Source organism: Macrobrachium rosenbergii, chromosome 51 (genome assembly GCF_040412425.1).
Source record: "Macrobrachium rosenbergii isolate ZJJX-2024 chromosome 51, ASM4041242v1, whole genome shotgun sequence".
Classification (NCBI taxonomy): domain Eukaryota; kingdom Metazoa; phylum Arthropoda; class Malacostraca; order Decapoda; family Palaemonidae; genus Macrobrachium; species Macrobrachium rosenbergii.
In genome coordinates, this window is record NC_089791.1 from 8430264 (window position 1) to 8453375 (window position 23112).

Here is a 23112-nt window from a genome sequence, read left to right on the forward strand (position 1 = left end):
CCCCTTAAATTATTTTAAACGAATCTGATGTGCAAAGGTTTGTACACACACACATATCTATATATCTATATATATACATATACATATATATATATATATACATATATATATATATATATATATATATATATATATATATATATATATATATATATATATAATGTATGTATGTGTCTAAGTAGTTTTGCATGCGTGTGTAATTATGTCAATTTATATATGTAATACAATTTAGTTTTTTTGTTGTATTAGTTTTTTATAACTATAATTTTTTTGTTCAGACTTTACGTTATAATTGTATCGGGTGAACTTCATAAAATAATATTGTACGTAAGAAATTTACTTGTATGGTACAATACATTACATAAAAAGGAATATATTTTTCAAATCAAAAACTATTCTCTGTACACAGGATCTGGGGTTTTGAACTTTACCATTCTGGCGTTTGGTGTTGCAATACTCATTATTCATTATGTACTGGAAGATTCGAATGTAATTCACTCATCTACAACTCAGTGCTCAAGAGATTCTAAAAGTTGCTTATCTTTAAAAGGCTTCATAATTCCTCAGGCAATATAAAGGTGGATATGTTTCTAGCGAGGGAGGGATATGGAGGGAGGAGGAGGAGGAGGAGGAGGAGGAGGAGGACGACGAGGAGCAGAATGCTGATGATGATGCTTAGTAAGACTGGATGGAGGAATAGTGAATCTGGAGAGGAAAGGGAAGGGGATGCCTGAGGAACATAGGGTGGGGGGAGGAGGGAGGGGAACAGCCATCTTCCAGGGACATCGACAGTGACAAATGAGTTTTCTTTTTGTCTGGCTGGAGGGCGTGGGTGCTTATGTGTTAGGGCGCCGATCCTACGGCACATCTTCCCTATTGTTTACTCTCTAAATATATATTATGTAACATTCTATTTGAGAGTTCCTTTGTCGGAAGAATTTTCGCAAAGGAAAAACGGTTTTCATCTCTTCTTCTTCAAACTTATTTGGAGCCCAGAACCCAAACCCCGCAAGATAAGTGAAAGTGTTGGCTAGCTATTTACTTCGCGTAACGACGACGTGAATGAAAATTTCCCATTACATCATTATTATTATATATATATAAATATGAATATATATATATATATATATATATATATATATATATATATATATATATATACTATATATATATATATATATATATATATATATATATATATATATATATATATATATATATATATATATATATATTACTATTACGTCCATGAATTACGAGAATAAAAATCATTTAGCAACCCATATTCGCCCAGGCAAATGACTGGCCGCTACCCGTTTCCCCCACTGTCATTAATAAAAATGTAAATACACATATACTGTAGCTGTCGGGAGCCGAGAGGACGACATAATGATGATAATAACAAAATGTTTAGTGAGATATTAATTATAATAACGAGGATAATGAGGTCCGCACCGGATGCGACGCCAAGAGGAACTCGGGACGGCGGACGTTGTCAGGTGGAGTGGATGTGGTGGAGGAAGGGGTAGGGGCTGGTAGGAGGCGGACGGGGAAGGAGAAGGGAGCTGTGCGCTAGGAGGAAGGAAGAGAGGGAGGAAAGGAGGGGAAGATGTTTGAAAGTTGAAACAAAATATTATCAACGAATTTCCCAAAGTCTCTTACAAATACCACTCATAGGATTCTCTCTTTTGCACGAGGAAAATGTTTTTCTGTCGTTATTATTATTCACTACCATTTTCTTCTTTGAATTGCAGAGAAATTACTGTAAAATGTGACTTCTATGTCACAACTGATATTTTTCGGCATTGCATTTACACACATAAACGAAAATTAAAACCAAAAATATACAGGAAAAAATCGTCCTACTCACTGGCAGGTAAACGAAAGGGAGAAACGTGAAATAGAATTCCACTACCTGAAAGTATTACACTGACAATCAAGTTTTGAAAAGTTACAAAATCAAAAGAGAAAAAAAGTCATTAGGAACTATATAAAATGAATGCTTTGTATGCTTTACCCCATGACCACAATTAATGTGGCAGAAATCGAAGACAGGGCAAACATATCGGTTACGCAATTTTCAACTTTGAAATTCTTGGTGGAAATCAAGGAAGGTGTGACTAATACGCACGAAAAAAAGATACGTCGACGATGATGAAGCATTAATCCGGCAGCCTCCACCTCTCTCGAAAGTCGGTTCGAGCGAATGCGAGAGAAGGAGGCAGGAAGAAAGGAGACAGAGACAACGGGAGTGAGGAAAAGCACTATTAGCTTTTCCTCCGTTATTAGAGTTTTCTAAATGGGTGTCGGGCGTGAAAGTCATTTCTGCTAATATAGATAATGAGTGTTTTTTAACATCCTTTCTTTCAAGCATTCTTCTTCTTCTTCTTCTTCTTCTTCTCTCTCTCTCTCTCTCTCTCTCTCTCTCTCTCTCTATCTAACCTGGTGTAACAGCTTACAGACATGCATGTTGATTTACGTAAGACGCTGATGCTACAGTTGTTTTTTTTCTCACTTTCGTATATTTGTTAAGGGAAACGTCTGAGGTATTATTTTGACTTTGAATTTGTGTAACGCCTCTGCCTTCGCTTTTAGAACTTTGTTCAGGCGTCTGGATCGGCAGTTTCAGAGTTTATTCTTGCCTTAAAAGTATTATAAAGTTAGGTACGGTCATAAAAGTAAGAACTAATCTTTTAATTAATATGGAGTTTTTGAAGTAGCTGGAACAGTGAAATTCATACGATTCAGATTAATATTAATGCGAAAAACAGCAAAGTATAAAATTACACAAATACCTACTACACATTCTAGTTTTCCGTCTTCATCTTCTTTCTTTCTCTCTCTCTCTTTATACGTATGTATGATATATATATATATATATATATATATATATATATATATATATATATATATAATTTATATTATATGTGTATGTTGTATATATATTATATGTGTGTGTAAAAATGTGTAAAAAACACTTTGTTGAAGCAAGTCCATTTGCGGACCAAAGGTTCCTCTTACACAGGTAAGTGTTTTGCAACAGATCCAAAATGACCTTCAGTTTTAATTAAAAGCTTTTTGACTGTCCTTGTGCGTTCGTCTGCAAAAACGAGAAGAGAGAGAGAGAGAGAGAGAGAGAGAGAGAGAGAGAGAGTGCTTTTTACTGCCCGGTACTAGCGACCGTCATCCCTCGATCTGACATAGAGTCACGCTAATGAATGATACGCTGAACATGAAAGAATATATTATGATCCTAATTTTCCTACTCCAGGAGACAATGCCGCTACTCTTGCCTTTCACAATTATTCATAATTCACGGACTCTGCTAGGGTCGCACACCTCATCCTGGCCGTCATTGAAACACGTATTCTGCTCAAGTGTTTGTGCCTAGTACGGAGACCCTTCACATCTATTTACACAGTGCAACCAAAATCACTCACGGGTACACTTTTTATGTATACATACAGATCCATCAAAAGTGCATTTATACAAACATTAGGTATTGCTGGAAATATGAAACTTATACACACTATGTAATGTAGTATATGCCCACATAAGATGAAACCAAAAAGTCACATACCACACATAAATGTTAGCTGCACACTGCGGAACATCAAAGCATTTTCGAAATAACATAAGAAACTACGTATTTCAGCCCTATCATATATGCTGTAGCTTACCAGATGAGATATTTCCAATATAAGACTGAATCCAAATAGAAAAATAGCGAAAAGCAAACAATTCTGTCAAAATAATTTTTTCTATTGTTTATTCGCCCAACATTGCAGCACGCATCATATCCATTTTATCAACACGCACATCATTTCCATGAATATCAATAAATAAATAACTTAAGGCAATCTAACTTACATACTTCTGTTCTGAGTTAGCGAAGATAAGCTCTATACTACCTACATAAACAAATAATTTGGCGTTCCCATAAAAATACATTTTAAGAAAATCTGACTTCTTGCCGCAGGGAAGCAGTTTGTTGCTAAAGTGACAATTTGTCAGTGAAAATCAAGGTAAGCACAGTGCCCTCCCTCATTTTCCACCACCGCAAACGAAAAGCAGTTTTGGTACAACCAAACTCGTTATCCTAACAGACCAAATAAGATATTTTCTTCGTTACGCATGCATGTGTAATAAGAATACTAATCTGCAGCACTTGATCAGCAAAGGCCCAATTTCGCAAATTCCAGTGGTAAGTCAGCAGCTAATGAGAATGCACCATGAATAAAACTGCTGTTGTTCAAGTTGCATTTCACATACTACTGAGATTTACACTTTAAATCTAATAGTGTAAAAATGGTGATAACAATCTTATGATTATAATTTAGCATAAGCAATTCAACGTGGCTGTGTCTACAAGGGAAGAAAAACATTAATTTCATGGAAGAAATCTAAACAGCTTAAAATGTTTGAAAGGGAAACAAATATACGTGAATATAGTCAGACTCCACAGGTCAGAACGTCTCTAACAAATGCGTTTGAAAGAGCCTAATCAACATAACCATAACCAGATAATAGTTACAATAATAATACGCAACCACTGCCGCCTCCAGACGCGTATGATGATGCTGACAATGGGCATTATGATAAAGAGAATAAACCACAGCTAGTCATGTGCCGTAACCCATAGGCTTTTAGTTAATTATTTTTTTTTTTTTTCCAAGTTCGTATTTGATGTCATTCAGGTCCTTCTCTCCCCTTTTTATCCCCCGCCCCCACCAATCCCTATCTCTTGTCCCTCTCCTTTGTTCTTCCTCTTTCACTGCCCCTTTTCCTTTGTTTTGTATTTTCCCAGCCTCTCCTTTCATGCGCTCCTTCACCGCTTTGCTTTTTCAACATTTCCATTCTTGTCTGGAACGCGTACCACCTCCCTGGCCCCCCAAACACCCACATACCAACAAACGTCCACGCCCAGCCTTCATTCACCCCCTACGGACCTTTTCAATTCGCCTTTTTCCCTTCTACTACGCTGAGTTGATTCTTTTTTTTTTTTAATATTTGTAAATTCTTTTGCACGCAACCAGATCCGACGACGCACGTTTTCATTCTTAGCATGACACCGGTAAGCCGTCACAATCAAATATTTAATTGGTAGCATGACTGCCCTTCATTATACTGACTACGTCAAAGTAAACAGCATCTTCATCAAAAAGAACTTTTGTGTAAGACAAATTACTTTCATAAAGACTTTACCTTTTTTCTGTAAACTTCCTCTAAGAAAACTGTACCTCATAATATCAGCAAAACCGATCATGTACTGACTGAGATGCCGGTAGAGTAATCTGATACTCATATTTTTATATAAAAAAAGGAAAACACAGAAACAGTGTTATCAAGTGTCAAAGTCAATGTATGCAAGCAAACATACAAACATTTGTGGTGTATCTACTGAGCGATATTTGATTAAGTGGATTGTGCAATTTGGTCCCGGGTTTCACAGAAAAAATCTGTCATCTTTGAATATTAAAAAATTTTCCGTTATGCTTTTGAACGCGTTGGATGATTATTCGCCTTGAGATTTTGTTTAGTTGCGCGTGAGCTGACTGGAAGCAGCCAATGAATATTTACAAGTTATTGTAGGTTATTATTTTTCTGTTCTTCCACTCGTGTCTGCCTGCATACGTTTTATAACATATTCGCATGAATGGATTAAAACACAAAACCGATATAAATGAGGATATAATTCCTTTCCTACCACAAGCAAGCCAACTGCATCAATAATAGATAATGAGGATGGAGACCACTAAAAAAACTCCGACTTACTCTTACTTTTAATTACGAAACGCTGAAACAGACAATTGAACGATGTATGGTTTCCAGCACTGAATTACGACTCATCTCTTAATGCTTGGGGTAAAAACTGATTCATCCGATTAAATGTAACTAAAATCGATTAAATAAGCCAGGCAACAACAGGCGTAAATTCATGAGGCTAATAAGCTTCAGCGAAATTTATTTCGTTCCAGTTTTATGTCCCGAATGATCTCTATGAAAGGACCATTTGCTCTTTTCCAATCTGAAATTCTACCACTATATTATTGGGGTATTGGATGATAGCAGATTTGAGAGGCAGTAAATATACTAAAAAAAATCAAGGCAATTAATAGTAAAAGTTGTACATGTAAGTAAATCTATTTTGAATTATATAAAAGAGCTTCGAAAATGAATTATAAAATCCATGTTGGCTTGCAAATACATAGACAGACAAACGCACATATATGAATTGAACTTTGTATACTGTTAAAACAATTTCATGGCTTACAAAAACACCCACATACATATAAGACCATTTTAATACATGGGAAAATTAAACGCATAAACAGAAGTTTATTTAACCCAGGACACCACTGGCAGCATCGGCACCAGGAGACAGGTCTTCTCGTTCGGCTTTCTATGTAGTAGGCTCCTAATAAGCAAAAATCTTCCTCTCGTCCCAAGCCGGTGAAGTCCCTAAAGTAAACAAAGAGGCGAGAAATCCCCTTGAAAAACTTTGGTCGTTCGGAACGAGAGCGAAATTGGAGAAAATGTGGAGAAATCCACCCCCACCCCAACCCTCACCCCCTTCGCCCTCACACTCATCCACCAGGTTATCTTCCCTCTCGAGCTTCTTTACGTTTACACACCAGTCATGATGTTGACGACAATTGTCTCTTTTTAGTATTTCGTTATTATTAACTTCTAATATTCGCTATCGACGTGAGTGTCAATATTATATACAATCTAATTTCGATAGTACTTTACATGAGAAATGAATGTCACCGTTATAACACTACAGAAAAAGCAGTTGATTTGAATATCATCGATTAATATAAATTTAAAGCGTAAAATACCCTAACTTTCCGGAAAAGCAGCCGTATCAATATAAAAATATTGATAAGGCATTAACACCAAGTACTTCGGCCCAAGTTTGCACAAAAGCGTTTCACACGTAAAACCAATTAAGAGCTCGTATCTTGACGTAGTATCATGCAATCCTCGAACGTAGAATGTTTAACAATCGTCTACAGCTTGTTTCAGTGGGTGTTAAGATCACTTAATAAGTGCACCGTTAAGAAACATTCAGTACAATTACACTTGGTGGTGGAGGCTGGAGACGTTACTGTCAGTTCACAAATAATTAATTAATTGTGTAAAAATATTCCACGGACAATAAGCCTTAAATAATAGCAATAATAATTAGTGACAGCCAACAAATAATAAAAACCTTTTACAAGTCTCTGGCGAACAAATCCTACTAATTAACATCATTAATGAATTAATGTTATTTCAGAACAGGTAACGTCCTTCAACTGTCTAAAAGTAACAACAAAATATTAAGCTGTCGAACGGTGAAATATCAGAGAATCTCATATGTCTAACCAGTGAGAATATGTTAACATTTCCTTCATGCACATATATTCATGAATGAAAAATAAAAATCAAGAGAGGAATAACCCGAGTAACATCTAGCTATGGATGCATCTGAACCTGGGAGACGGCGAACCATTGTGCTGCAGACCGCATGTACTGTAAGCAGAGGGTAACCCCAATGGACCAGTTCTTCTACAGTACATACCATTTACATACGGAAGTGGTTTCACTACAGTTGACGAGGGCTTCGAAGCATCACATCATATTGCTTATTATGAAGTGAAGGAATCATAATCTTTTTTTCACCTACTACAATACCGGACCAAGTTAATAAGAATAGCCCTCTGACATCGACATTTCTTGTATAGCCACTGTAGTAACATATACTCAACGATATGTTACTCCAGCATTCAACGGGACATATCGGTCAAGAAGGCAATCGGCGTATCAGTTAATGGATGGAATCCAAAAGTCAAAGTCAAACCAAATAGCCTCATATACTGTATATATAAAACCCACCCTTCTACAAATTCGCTTGGAGAAGGGTTAAAAGCGAGTTCCTATAGATAATTACAACTCCATAAGCCGACCCATCCTTCTGTAATGGACCAAATAACAATAACAACGAGAGAGAGAGAGAGAGAGAGAGAGAGAGAGAGAGAGAGAGAGAGAGAGACTAGCTACTTCCCATTATGTTGACGCATGAGTAGCAAACCTCTTAAAAATTTCTTTTTTTTATGTTCCAATAAATGCTATTAATGACAGACGTGTCCACAGAAAAATGGTCTCATCAAACAGAGGCAATTAATATCCCAAAGAGGGTAATTAACTTATAAGTGCAAGGGTTTTTCATAACTTGATTAAAATATACTGCATCACATCCACATGATAAAATATTTCGGGGTCTATATTCGGGCACTGATACTGTGAGCGATGAATACCTATAAATATACGCGGTATGAAACAGGGAGGCAATGAATAAATAACATGACGGGCTGCGAAAAGATCCGAAATAGATGAATCGAACTTTGCAAATTGTGGGGAATCATTCGTGTAATTGAAAGAAGCCAGGGGGACAAGTAAAAAAATACTAGGATAGGAAATAAAAATGCGTAAAAATATATTGCAAAAATAGGATACGATAATTGGACCGAAGGCATGAATGAAAAATTTTTAATGTTTGGAAGCAGAGGAGCACCTCCTCTCCCACCTCCGACAAAATTAAAAGCGTTGCATTGAAATGATAGCAAAGGAACACCACTGGAAGCGGAAAAAACGGACGGGGATATGCGTGAATATTGCGTAGGACTGGGAGATGGATGGACCTCTCCCCACAAAAAGAATGTACTCGTATAATCCTCTTACGATAATATCTAGATAAGCATGATCCATTATATAAATCAATGAATATGTAACATATTCATTTAAAACTAGTCTTGTAATGTAAAAGGCTGAAAACATGGAAAATAAAATAAAAAGCAGAAAATATAGAAGAACAGGAATCACCCTAAGAAGGTGACAATTATGACTGTGAAGTATTTCAGCACAAGAAGATACTATCTCCCTAAATCAATATCCGTATTAGATTCCCCCCCTTCGTGTCAAGCCTTCCAAGGATGAACAATTTTTGTATATCAGAGGAAATGATGAAAACTTGCGAGTATATCAGAGAAATATAAAAGATTTGGTATATTAAGCACGAGGGCTCCGTAGTTCATTAATGAACTAAGAAATATCAGAGTCGAGCCACACAGGTGGATTCGTTGCATATTCGGTGTTGCGTCGAAGTGAAAAATTCTTTGCATATCAAGAGAAAACCTCATCATATGGCAAAGTGAAAGTTTCGTTGCGCGTTTCACGAAAGATGAAAGATTCTACAATATTTCTTTATAACAAAGGGAGAAAACAGTGATAACAAACTTTAATAATAAGCACTGTGCCAATAAGGCACAGCGAATGTTGTGCATGATAACTCTGTGCAAAGAGGAAATAATACAGCATTCTTATTAAAAAAGAAAAAAAGCTACACCATCAATAATACAATTGCCTATCAGTATTGATTAGGCATTATTTTATCTACAAAGGCTTTTAGTGCTACACAGATTAAATAATTACAATCATTCGCGTCCTCGGTATCTATGAGCAATACCGAGTTATAATTACTTACTACATTATTACTTCGGTATATCGATTCTCCTAACAATAGCGTAAAGTATGAAATATTGGGTAACAATTGGTATATACCATTCAACATGCAATCTAATGTTAATTATAGCATCTATTGAAAAATTTATATATATATATATTATATATATACGTATAAACTTTTTACTTTAATGATTGATCAATAATTATATATATATATATATATATATATATATATATATATACATATATATATATATATATATATATATATATATATATATATATATATAAGAGATTTGATCAATCAGAGATATCAAAAGGAATTGATCAATCAAAAAAAGTTAATTTAGAAAATCACCATCAAACAAATCCTTACGGGCCACTTCTTTAACTCTGGAATCCCCGTGTCATCTGCTCACACCATATGCTTGACATCAAGATCCTTCCTTCGGATGCCTTGGCGACCGCCATCTTGGATTACTTTACGGTTTCATCTCGCCATCTCTCAATTCGTGGCTTCTTCCACCTTCTACGCTATCATTTTATCCTTAGGATCACGTTAGCGAAGTTTAAATTAATTCCTCAGAGGCATATACACTTCTTCATCTATGTCGATAACTTTCAGCATTTCGTGCAGTTCGCTCGTATTATTAACATGATAATAAGAATAGTACAAATGAAGTCAACCGTCAATCATCGGATGAAAATAGAAAAATAAAGCAAATAAAGACACATGTCTCTACATACGAACAAAATAAATCATAATGCTGAGAAATGTGCGCATTACTCCGACTACTCTAGCGACCGTGGGGCAAACGACAGCCGGGCACGAATCGGGCACAACCCGCTAGGATCGCCTGTCAATACGGACCCCGAAGCCTTAACAGTAATGACGTGATCCCTGCTATTTCTTGCAGTGTCACTTCATCACTTATGAAAGCAGTAAAAATAAATGAATGTGTGAGTAAAGCTCCTGAAATACTTGCAAGGAACTGAAGACGTTTTCTAAGATCAAAATTCTCCCGTCTTTCAAAGTGCTTGCTTTTTTCATAATGTATATTCAACGCAAACGTTTTCTACTGTAAAGACAATTTCTTTAACCACATCAGCTGAGTTTTGTTATTATTCTTTTCGTTTTTACCAACACGTTAACCATAAAGAATATAAAAGTCAAACTATCAATAGTATCAATGGATAATTTCTCATATACCAGCAAACATTACAATTAAAGCACTAAAGGAACTATACCGTGTTGAAATGTCCAACTATAAAAGGAAAGCATGCCAGCTCTTAATTTTTAACGGGAACGATCCGCAAACTAACGCCTTACCCATCAAATGGAATTATGGGAAGCCCAGCATCAACGCCTTGAATTCCAAGATCATTCTTGCCTTAAAAACCAAAACAAATGACTGTTATATCAAAAATAAACGATGTAGCAAAAGTGATAATCATTATGAATAGTGCTGAAGCGTAACGTTATACCTGGTTTTATGTCGCCGGATGCTTAATAAAATAACCCAGACAATTGCACCACAACTAATATCGGTCAGTCACCGTTGAACGTCGGTATATTTATGAGGAGTGTTGGAGGAAATGTTTGTTTTTATTACCAAAGTCCTGATAAACGAGAGAGAGAGAGAGAGAGAGAGAGAGAGAGAGAGAGAGAGAGAGGAGATCTAAAAGGGAGAAAGAGAGACAGAGCCGGAGGGGCGAAATAATCAATAACAGCTAAACGAAATCATTATTTTGCAGCTGCCAGCCTTACACATAATAAACGGAACGCAATCAATCAACTAATAATTTTCCCACAGGGGCCGTATACATACACTCAAGGGATGGAAATCTGGTATTTTGACCGTCATTTGGATTAATCATCGATTTTTTTAAATAAAATTTTAATATTTTCAATACTTGAGCTCTCGTGAATAACAAAGATACGTTTTTTATACTTGAGCTACATTCTATCCACTCTTCTCCCGCCAGTTTAGGTGAACTTGGAGAGGTGCCTAGGCCCGATTTTCTTTCAGCAGTCTTAATTCTAAATGTCAGAATTCGATCTTCTTTCAAACATGATCCTCCTAAAAGGGATAAACGTCCACTATATTCCCCTATCATCGAGGCATACTCTCGGCATGTAACGGAAATCAACTATGCATGTTTACCTCTTCGTAAACTTCAGTAACTCACGCTGAATATGACTGATACCAAATCGTCTGACTTCGTAAAAAGAATTCTAAAAGACAACTTAGACAGCAACTGTCAGTAGGCAAATCTTGCAAATAAATACCTGGTTCACAAAAAATTAACACCTGAATGTCTTCTTAAATAATAAATCCTGGAATTCCAAATGCCTCTTTTTCAGCTAAAAGACGACGTGGCTCGAAGAAATATACATTAATTTTGTAAGAATTAATGTATATTTAGATCAATTTACAATTTTCCCCCAGCAAAAGGGAAAATGAAATGAATCTAGTAAAATAGTTTTACAGTACAGATACTCTCTCTCTCTCTCTCTCTCTCTCTCTCTCTCTCTGCAGCAAGAAACGTAACTCGATCACAGTCGATTAATCCGTACAACGACCCACAGATAAGGAATGACCTTCTAGTGCCGATTACAGCACAGATACGAGGCAGTTTGCAGCCCAAGGGACGATATGTATAAACTCAGTGTAAGCCTCCCCTCGAAGGCTCCGAGCACGACAATTTACCCTCAGTTTACCCCCGGGAGAAGAAGTGGGGGGGGAGGATGGGGGATAAAACCCGTCCTCAATTGCCTGATAGCTTTTTCATGATTGGGTAATTGTTTTGGTATCGTTAACGCCTCAGGGTCATTGAATTAGGGAGGATTTACAGCGAGAGAGAGAGAGAGAGAGAGAGAGAGAGAGAGAGAGAGAGAGAGAGAGTCCGTCACTAAAGATCTAAGCTAGGTCATTTAGAGATGGAAATACTGATTTCTAGCTTGTACACCGATTACTCCATAATGACTTCCCACAACTGGAGAGGACATCTCTCTCACTCATCTTAAAACATCCTTTCACCGTTTTAGTTGTTTGTGCTTGTGTTTGTAGGCAAAAAGCGCTGTTAGGAAAAATCAGGAACACGCACACACAAACGCCCCTTAGGACGCACGTTCTCTTAACCAATTAGAAAAAGATGACACTGAAGCCCGCACAAAAATTCCCTTTTTTTATTATAAGGAGTCATATCGAAATCAAAAGAAAAAATATACAAAATAACGAAAACAGTTCATGCATACATACATATCATACATATATATATATATATATATATATATATATATATATATATATATATATATATATATATATATATATATATATATATATATATATATATATGATTCAAATTCAATCATCTCCTTTTCAAGCAGTGTAATTCTTCATAATGGCTAAAAGGAATCGGACTTACGTGCAAGTTTGTTTTATTTGGAACTCATCTATTTTCTTAAACTCAAATGTCAGCGTTTTTACTGATGTAATAAGTCATAAAAGTTAAAAAATCAAACCAATCTGGGTCGTAACCACCTAGACTCCTTTAAATAACAAAAACGAAATAACATAAAATTACTGTAGGTATAAGGCTCTGCATAAATAATTCGAGATACGCGGAGTTTCAATGTAAGAATAATTACGGGTAATTATTTATAATCGCGCTCGAACGTCAATTGATGTTATGATATGAATAATAAAAAAAAATATTAATAATAATCACCTGTAGCCATACACTGACGGCACCAAGAGTTAATGCCGCCGTCGGCATCAAAGGACTCTTCTCACTGATATGTGTTCCTTAATAACATATGGGCTTTTAGATTTTACGCGACCGGGCAATTTAACTCAAAACATCTGTGGCTCCTAATAGCGAAAACATTAATTACAAAATATGCCAAGCGGGTTAAGTTGGTGATTGATATGTAAAATGCAGTGACGTACGTGATGAGGATTCTCTCTTTCCTTATTAATCGATCGCTATATCCATTTCTCAGTTTTGCGTTTGCCACGTGGAGCGTTCACGAATATACTAACGAAGCTAATGCCCCGGTGAAAAATGGCAATAAATACAAAACATTTAGTAAATAAGTTACCAAAGAGACGTAGGATTGCAACAGTATCAGTGTGGATCATTTTTCCCATCAGACGACAAAATTGACATTATTAGCAGAATTACATAAATAGAATATTCCTGTTTCTGGGTAGAGGGAAGTCAACCACTGTGATCACTGAGCTGGAACCACGTAATGTACTCTAATTATCTATGAAATAAAAATGATATAATACAAATACCGCTAACTAAACTATTTCGTTGAGCAAAAAACTAATTAAACTCGGATGAAAAAATCTCCATTCAAACAGTGATGACAAACATTTTAAAGGATTCTGAATAAGTACGGCAAATAGGGGTCAAATTTTAGCTGAAATCCTTTAACAACTTTTCAACAGTTTAATCATCAACGATAAGTTTACTATCAAATAAACATCGATTTCTGGCATATATTTCCTTTCTCCCTTTCTTTTTCCACAAAAAAAAACTGAGCTTCGGATTCCCAATAGTTTACAAGACATTGAAGGCATCTTACTGAAAAAAAACCAGTCAATTCAGTTTCATTGCATCTGATTTTCTTTTCTTAATTCTTGTATCCATAACTATGTTTTTTTAATATCTGTACTGTATCTATGGCTAAATAAAACTGTTCTAATCTGAAAATTAAGAAAAAATAAGAAAAAGAATTTTCATAAATACATCTTACAGACTACCGATGATAAAATGACAAGTAATGCTGCAAACAAATCATTAGTAAAATAAAACTAGAATCTTACATTGTTAAAAAACAAACTGTCATAGGTAGCAACAAAACCAAACACCAACAAGGGACAAAAGTCACAAGCATGCACAAGATATACACAACATGCAAAGGAAGTCTACAGATTGTGTCAAGTCAGCATTGAAAGGTATATTAAAAATAAAAATCAAACAAAATTATGCAAGTCAACGGTGACGAATGTCAGGAAATCATTAAAAATTAATATGAAATTACTGAGAGAATACCACGTAAGTGTAAATAATATGAAGTAAAAATCAAATATGAAATACTATATTGCAAGCATAACTAAATTACTAATTCCGTAGAAAAAAAAAGTGAAATTTACCCTCCAGCAAGTGACGGTCTTGGGATGAAGTATTTTATGATCACAACACTTGGGAAATTGTCGAAATAAGTCCCTTTAATTCCCTATAATGTGGACCTAAATTATAGGGTTTAGAGGGGGTTAGAACCCATCAAATCCCCCAGCCAACCTAACAACTTCTCCTCGCCGCCCGCCCCCGCCCCCCTCATCCCAGGGAACAGACTCTGGAAAGATTACGAGGCACGGAAAGCTGAGAGCCTCAACCCCTCCCTTAACGTTAACATCGCCACACGTCCAACCCTTTTCCACAAGAATTTCACTGCATGTCTCCCCAGAAGTATTTAAGCAGGAAAGCAATAAATAACTTCGCTTATAATGTCACTTAAATAAAAAAAAATCTATATAAACTGAATAAATATAAAAATAATAACTGGAATGAAAAAAGCTACGTCTCCGTATCGAAATAAAACTGGAAAGAAACAATATCTAGTGTTAGTTCCTCTTCCATGCATGCGTTAACATACGATAAAAAAAAAAAACTAAAAAAAAAGATCCCCCTATACCTTAATATTCCAATCCTTTCGCTAGCCTGAGATTTCCCAACACTCAACAGGCTGGGATCATTCCGTCTCTCTTGCTTCTCTGACAAATAGGGCATCACTCATTACGTGGCTTCCCACCGAAAAACATTCGGCTTTATGGGAATATTCAACTTTTATGGAATGGGAAACGTCGCGTACGGCGGCGTCTCCCGGACGGTAACTGATCTTGGTCGGATTCTCTGTTAGAACGCCAGGATGCTCCACGGAGCAGTCAAAGGAACGGCTAAGGATGAATCGGGATCCTTTCTTCAAATGGTCTAGTGACTAAAAGTTCTACAGCCAGAGTAATTTGAAGCATTTAATACACCTTTCCCAGTCTGTCAGTAAATGACAATTTACTGGAAACGTACATTTTTTTTTTTTAGAGATTCGCCGTAGATTCTAACATAAAACTACAATTCCATAAAAATAAAAAAAAATCAATATGCATTAGAATCTAAATGAGGATACGAGTGACATGAAAGAAAGTTAACCGCAGACTTTTCAATTTTTCTTATTCTCTTGACGTCCAAAGAACTAGCTAAGAGCAAGATAGCTCTATAACAGCACTAGAGCAAATGTTAACTACTTTATACGGCTTCAGTCCCATCGTCATGTAGCACAGGCGACTTAATTTTTCCTTCCCATTTTAAAAGATTTTCCTCCTTTCTCTCCTTACGTTATTGGAAAAGCTAAAATGGTTTCTATCTGGCAAAAAACACCTTATTCCTTTCGATTAAGGCGGCCACTGTCTACTAACAGCGAAAGAACTTTAAGGTAATTCAAATTTTATAGACACAGCTTTGGCACGGAGAACAATCTGCAGACAAAACTTAAGCGATTAAGAAACCAAAGCACAGAAATTAACACAGCACATTGCGCGCGCGCGCGTGTGTGTGTGCAAGAGAGAGAGAGAGAGAGAGAGAGAGAGAGACTGTGGGTTTGGGTAAGGAATTCTCAACATGGGCGCTGGAGCGCACTAATTCTAGTTGGCAGGAGAGACACTGATACTTCACACCCATACCAATCCGCCCACACATATACAACTCGCACTCACGCCCACATTGAGTTAAACCGAACTGATGATTACTGTGGTCTAAAATGGGTTCTTTTCTCCCAACACTCAAGTTCGCCGTATAGAGGAGAGTCCATCTCCTATATTCCCCGCCTCCTCCATTGCCTGCCTCTACAACAATGTACTGACACGAATCATATTCACAAGGGTTTATCGGTGATTTTGATCTTAAATGATTCCGCGCTATTGACTACATTTGGAAGTGTTGCTTGCAGAATGCAAGATAATGACAACTAAGTATGTTTGCCATTAGAAAGCAAGCAAAAAATACTGGACCCTTTTGTTTTCTAATCTGATACAAGTGCCTTAGTTTTTTATTTAGCTCGACACGGAAAAGCAACATTTTAGCAGCTGTTATGTGTGAGTCTTCTACTGGTTTGTTACGCAAACTATACTTTTAAAACTGCCGTTATGCATAATAATATGTATAATTAGAAACTGAAACATATACATGCAAGAGTAACTAGGCATATTTAAACGTGTTGTAACTAACACAACTTGTGAAAGCTTATTTACAATGTACTGCCCCAGGCATCGGAAAACACCGGACACAGTCGATGACTTTTAACAACACCTAGAATATTTAAGAGTGTATGGGTGGAAAGTTACATGTACCCGAATTCGAAAAAATACACCAAAGAACAGGGGTCTTAGTTATTCGCATTACCTAAGCGACGACACACTAGGTTTTTAATCAATCAATCAGCGCAAACACCTATATGTGCATACAATAATATAAGAAAACGGACAGCATATACTGAATGAAAAATATGAATAAATATCATTCCCTGTCTTTGTCTTCTTATCACCATTATTATGGGAGGATTTTCTGTCTACTTATCATCACTCAGTCGATAAGTAAGTGCACCAAAGACTCGGCTAAAGACCACGCAAAGCTTCTCAGCATCACGGAGATAGCAGTCGCCAGCAGTTTTACGTCGGAAGGGGATGAGAGGGGCACATTCCCTATTTCCTTATGCTTTTCGCCCCTTCTCCTTCTTTTCACACACACACACACACACACACAAATATATATATATATATATATATATATATATATATATATATATATATGTATGTATGTATGTATATAAACACACACACACACGCAGACAGAGTAAAATGTATATATTTCGTTAATAAAATGAATCCCCAATACCAGTTCTCCAACATACATTTAGTCCATTTCTTCAAACAAAAAAGAACGACAAACAACATATATTCGTCTGTAACTTGCATATGGACAATACCGTGATGCAGAGAGAGAGAGAGAGAGAGAGAGAGAGAGAGAGAGAGAGAGAATGGATATAAGAAAGAAGACATCACAGTAGACGGGATCCGAAGAATATTTTAAGCCTACACACGGAAGGCAGAATAGCGCTGATATCATGAAATAAGGGAAAAAGGAGACAAACGAAAGAAGAACCTACGGAGGGGGTGGGTGGGGCAGGGCCAGGGTAGCATCGTAAGAACAAAAGCGCTAGACTATGTAATCCTCATGATCTATAATCAAGAGGGTAAGAAATAAGACTGAAAGTACTACTAGACTGATCAAGAGAGAGAGAGAGAGAGAGAGAGAGAGAGAGAGAGAGAGAGAGAGAGAGAGAGAAGGATAAGGGAGGAAAAGAGGGTGTCTACGCACACCCGAGGGGTGGCGCTCAGTCGAGTGGCAAGCGGACCCAGTTTTCGCCGGTGTTCCCATGAGAGGGGAAAAAGGAACTGGCCTAAGAGGATATGTGTGTATGCTTTCTTTTCCTTCTATTCTTCATTCATTTTTGTGGATCTACGGCTTTTTGGCTTTCCATTCTCGCACCCGACTCCCACCCCCTCAGTTTTTTTCTCGGGCATTCCATTTTTTGAGTGCGGTTCTGCATTTTCTTCTGTTATATCTTTTGTTACTTTTTGGCGGCGACAATTTCTTTGTTTCGAAAAATCGCTGTTATTGTTGGTTGGTTAACACGTCCGCAGAAAGAGGGTTTAAATGGCCTCGCACTATGGCTTCCTAGAGGGTGGCCATTTGTCGGGGAAAAAACCTCGTCTTCCACTATAGAATTTTTCTATATTATAACCAAATATAAGCAAATACAAATTAAATATATGTTCAATGGAAAACCTAGGAACAATAAACGAATGAATAACGTTGAAAAAAATGACTGAATAGCTCTTACAACTAACAGAGGGAACACAGGAGTTGTTACAAAGCCACAATACATAAATACAAAGTAAACATAGGATCACCGGAAAACACAAGAATAAGAAAATTAAAATGACCGTAGGTATAGCTCTCTGAAGACACTCGAGGAAGCACTGAAGTCGGTGGCATGTTCGCTGGAGGGGCAGGGGGAGGGGCAGCTTAAGCGGTATATTCAGCAAAACCTTATAAAAATGAATATGATTTGTGAAACCTCGGCTTCTGATAATACAGTCTGATAATCAATTAAAATACTCCCGTATAATGCCATAATGAGAATGAAGTATTATTGTTGTTATTATTAATACAGAATTCGTTTCCGGCTCGAGCAAATCATTCCACAACCTCGAATTCCCAAGATGTACCACTCCTCGGTAATAATAATAATAATAATAATAATAATAATAATAATAATAATAATAATAATAATAATAATAATAATAATAATTAAAAGCAGTTCTCGCCTGTCTTTTAATGCACTGCTGAAACAGGTCATGTACCATTTTGTATTTAGAACCTGTGTAACACAGAAAACTTCAAGATACTTGTCTATCCCAAATTTTTTTTTATCACAATGCTTATCCGCGCGGAAAAATCGGGTCTCTTAACACACGTAAAAACTCATAAATAAATCACCTTTACGGGACCACGCGCGTGCATGCACGTGGAAAGCTGCCGAACACCTCTACTGCACTTGTGGCCAAAAGCGTGAAACCGCTGTTATGAAAGGGGAATATATATATGCATTTTTTTTTCACAAAATTAAACCACTTCCTGTCATATCGTAACAATCAAAACGACCGCAAATTGAGATTTACAAGCACTTAATTAGCCAGGTTTGTTACGGAGACGATTTGAAGCACAGGTGAGCTATCCATGTTATTCAACACCGCAATGCTTGTGCGCGATGCATTTTCTTTAAGGTAATCGAAATTGTAATAATGCAATTTAGGAAAAACATAGAATATTTTCAATTACGTATCGGACAGTTTTTTTTTTTTATTCTTTTTTACGAGACGTGGTAAAATTATAAAACATAAAATCTAACATATATAAATTATAAAATGTAAGCATAGACACATTACGCTTACAGACAAATAACCAAATAAACAAGAAAAAAGCACCAATAATAAATAAGAAATTTACGAAGCACTAATAAAGTCAAATTAATACCGTACCAAAAAAGGCAGAAAACCCCTCTGTAAAAGGCAAAATATTTTCTTGAACTTAATAAATGAGGACACGTAGGATCTGATGATAGCGAGATCCGCTGAGGAGCAAAGATATGAAAAGGATTAATTTGACAATTAAAACCCCGCAAAAAACATTCCTACGCAGACAGAAAAAAATTTCACACTCTCCACCAACTTTTTACTATTGGAGTTTCGAACTTTTAATACATTTAGGATGGAGAACATTTGTGGGAAATAAATTTAGAAGTTTCTTAGTTAATTCTAAAATAGACCGACAAACTGTTCCACACATATTATGTCAAGAGCACACTTATCCTTCTAGAAATATTATCATCGTTATTATTATTGTAGTAGTAGTAGTAGTAGTAGTAGTAGTAGTAGTAGTAGTAGTAGTGGTAAATGCTATCACAAGAGAACCGCACCGCGCACAGCAAACAGACACGAAGTCCATTTCACTTCGCATTCCTTTTCTGCCGCAATTTCTCGCGTAATCTATATCCAAAAAGACTACGGAAAGAAAAAGCGAGAGAGAAATTTTCTTTAATCTCTCCCTAGTCATTTTCTCTTTATTTTCCTGGCGGTGAGTCCGAAACATGTCCTGTACCCGGCTATCACTTCCATACCTCCCACTGGTGGTGAACACAGGAGATAATCCTTAAGCCGTGTCTTAGACTATTTTCCACGGCCCCTAAATCATTCCATAAAGCCCCCATCCCTTCTGGCCCCCCTTTCCCTGGACTATACACTGAAATGGCCCCCACTAGCATCACTCGCTTCTTATCAGTTTTCATACCGCATTTTCAAACGTTATTTTCACCCTGAACTATGAATTGTGTTTTTTCAAGAACTTTACACATTACACTCAAGACGGTATCAGGAATTGAGATTTTTCCTAGATTTTCCGAAATTCTCTTGATCTCTACTAAAATATTTTCGAAGAACTTTCCAATTATAATTTTGCTATACAATTCACTCGTCTTCAAGAAATGAATTCGCATTTTTCTCGCCGCTACTATCCTCGACTCTCAGTAATGATCCCAGCGCAACTTTTACCGAAGATGTCAACAGTGTTCTATAATAACATTCATTATAAAATATTCTTGTCAATTTATCTACAGGACCTCAAATACTCAAGGTCTGGTGATACTAGATATTCAAAGTCCTTCGCTATTCCTGAAACACATAAGTTGTATTGCGGCAGCTTATTTTCACTGACTTCAATGCGTGCGGAAAGAACTCCCTACCTCGATTTTTTTACCGTATGCAGTCTTCAGTTGACGACTTTTAAAATCATCATATCTATTTCTGAAGTGATCATATAATAATTACAATCAACTACAATAAATACTTTAATAGGACTAAACTGACTTCATCATTATTTCCTATATAATATATATAAACATAGTGTGTGTATGTATTACATAATTAGCAAAGCTGTAAACCGAAACTTCCCCATTCCGTACCGATAACAATCAATAAATAAAAAGGAATAATAGAGATACATATACCAACTGCAACAAAACGAAGCGAGAGATAACACTCACGTACATTATCCATAAAATGATATCGCTGAATTATCGACGACCATTCCCAACGATTATATATATATATATATATATATATATATATATATATATATATATATATATATATATATATACATATATACACACACAGTGCATATATACATGTATATATATATGTACATAAATGCTGTATATGAATTTTTAACAATGAAATTTTTTTATCGTTGTCACACCAGTAAATAGAACAATGTGAACATATACCAAAATCTATCGAAGACTGACGCATATCGGAAGTTCCTCCCTGGACATGAGTAAGTTACCGCTCTCTATCACGCGTATACGCATTTGAGTATAATCTGGAACACTTGTACTCTATTATATATACTATACATATGGAGCCTGACAAGACCACAACACATGATTGCATGCGTGATAAACATACACAGGATACAAATATACAATATATAAAATAACAGTCTAAGCCGTTTTCGCTTAGCTCTTACATAATTTTATATACATTTCTATTGTCGTCCCCCAATAATATATTTCCTACATTCTGCGATATATATATATATATATATATATATATATATATATATATATATATATATATATATATATAATATATATATATATATATATATATACATATATATGTATATATATACTGTATATATATACATATATATATGTATATATATATTTCATAGAATGTAAGGAAATATATTATTGACAGGACAAATATATATATATATATATATATATATATATATATATATATATATATATATATATATATATATATATATATATATATATATACATATATATATATATATATATATATATATATATATATATATATATATATAATATATATATATATATATATATATATATATATATATATATATAATATATATATATATATATATATATATATATATATATATATATATAGTTATATTTACAATACATATATCATTATTATTATTATTTTAAACGACTACGATTCTCCAAACGATATTTCCATTCGTTAATCCCGGTACACCCTGCGACGTCCGTCAAAAGCTCACCCTTGCGAATTCCGTCCCCATTATTTCCCCCTTGCGCTTTAACGCCCTAATTTCCCCTTCACAACAGATATTCCTCCTCACCACAGAACTTCATACCATTTTCCTCATACACACAAACACACACACACAACCGTTGCTATCGCTAAAGTGCTGTCTCTTGGTACCGTGCACTTCGAGAAAGATAGCGCCAATGATCGTTACACATCCGCTTATCTCAGGTTGGCATTGAAACAGTGGAACGCGATACAGAAATAACTTAATGGCTAAAATCATATATATAATATATATATATATATATATAATATATATATATATATATATATATATATATATATATATGTATATATATATACAGACATCACACACACACACACACACACACATATATATATATATATATATACTGTACAAATATACTGTACATATGTATAATTTTTTGTTTCACCATTAAGCCGTTTCCCAAACTTACTTCCAGAGAAGAACCAGCACGACGGTCACTGTCGCATTCATTCCTTAACTGGTGAATAAAATAATGTGCGCATCATTTCCATAATCTCCCGCACATAATAATTCACAGACGAACCGCAATATGGATCGCTTGCAACTTTATATCGTGAATGTTTTATCCGAAAGGGTAACGCAGTCAGAAAGCGCGATTTGGAAATGCGGTACATAAATTTCATAAATATCAGTCCTCAATAAAGTTTGCGTTTAGAGGAGGTTAACGTGTAATTCAGTATTATAGTTAATGAAATGACCTATAAATAAATTAATTCGAGATAGCGCTAAGTAAGCTAATTCAAGATAGCA

At 35.7% G+C, this 23112-nt stretch overlaps 1 protein-coding gene across 7 annotated transcripts in view; it reads right to left on the reverse strand.

The window, feature by feature from the left end:
- The window catches only part of LOC136833129 (transcription factor Sox-2-like), a 47038-nt gene that overhangs the window by 15158 nt on the left and 8768 nt on the right, over positions 1–23112 (reverse strand). The window lies entirely within an intron of this gene.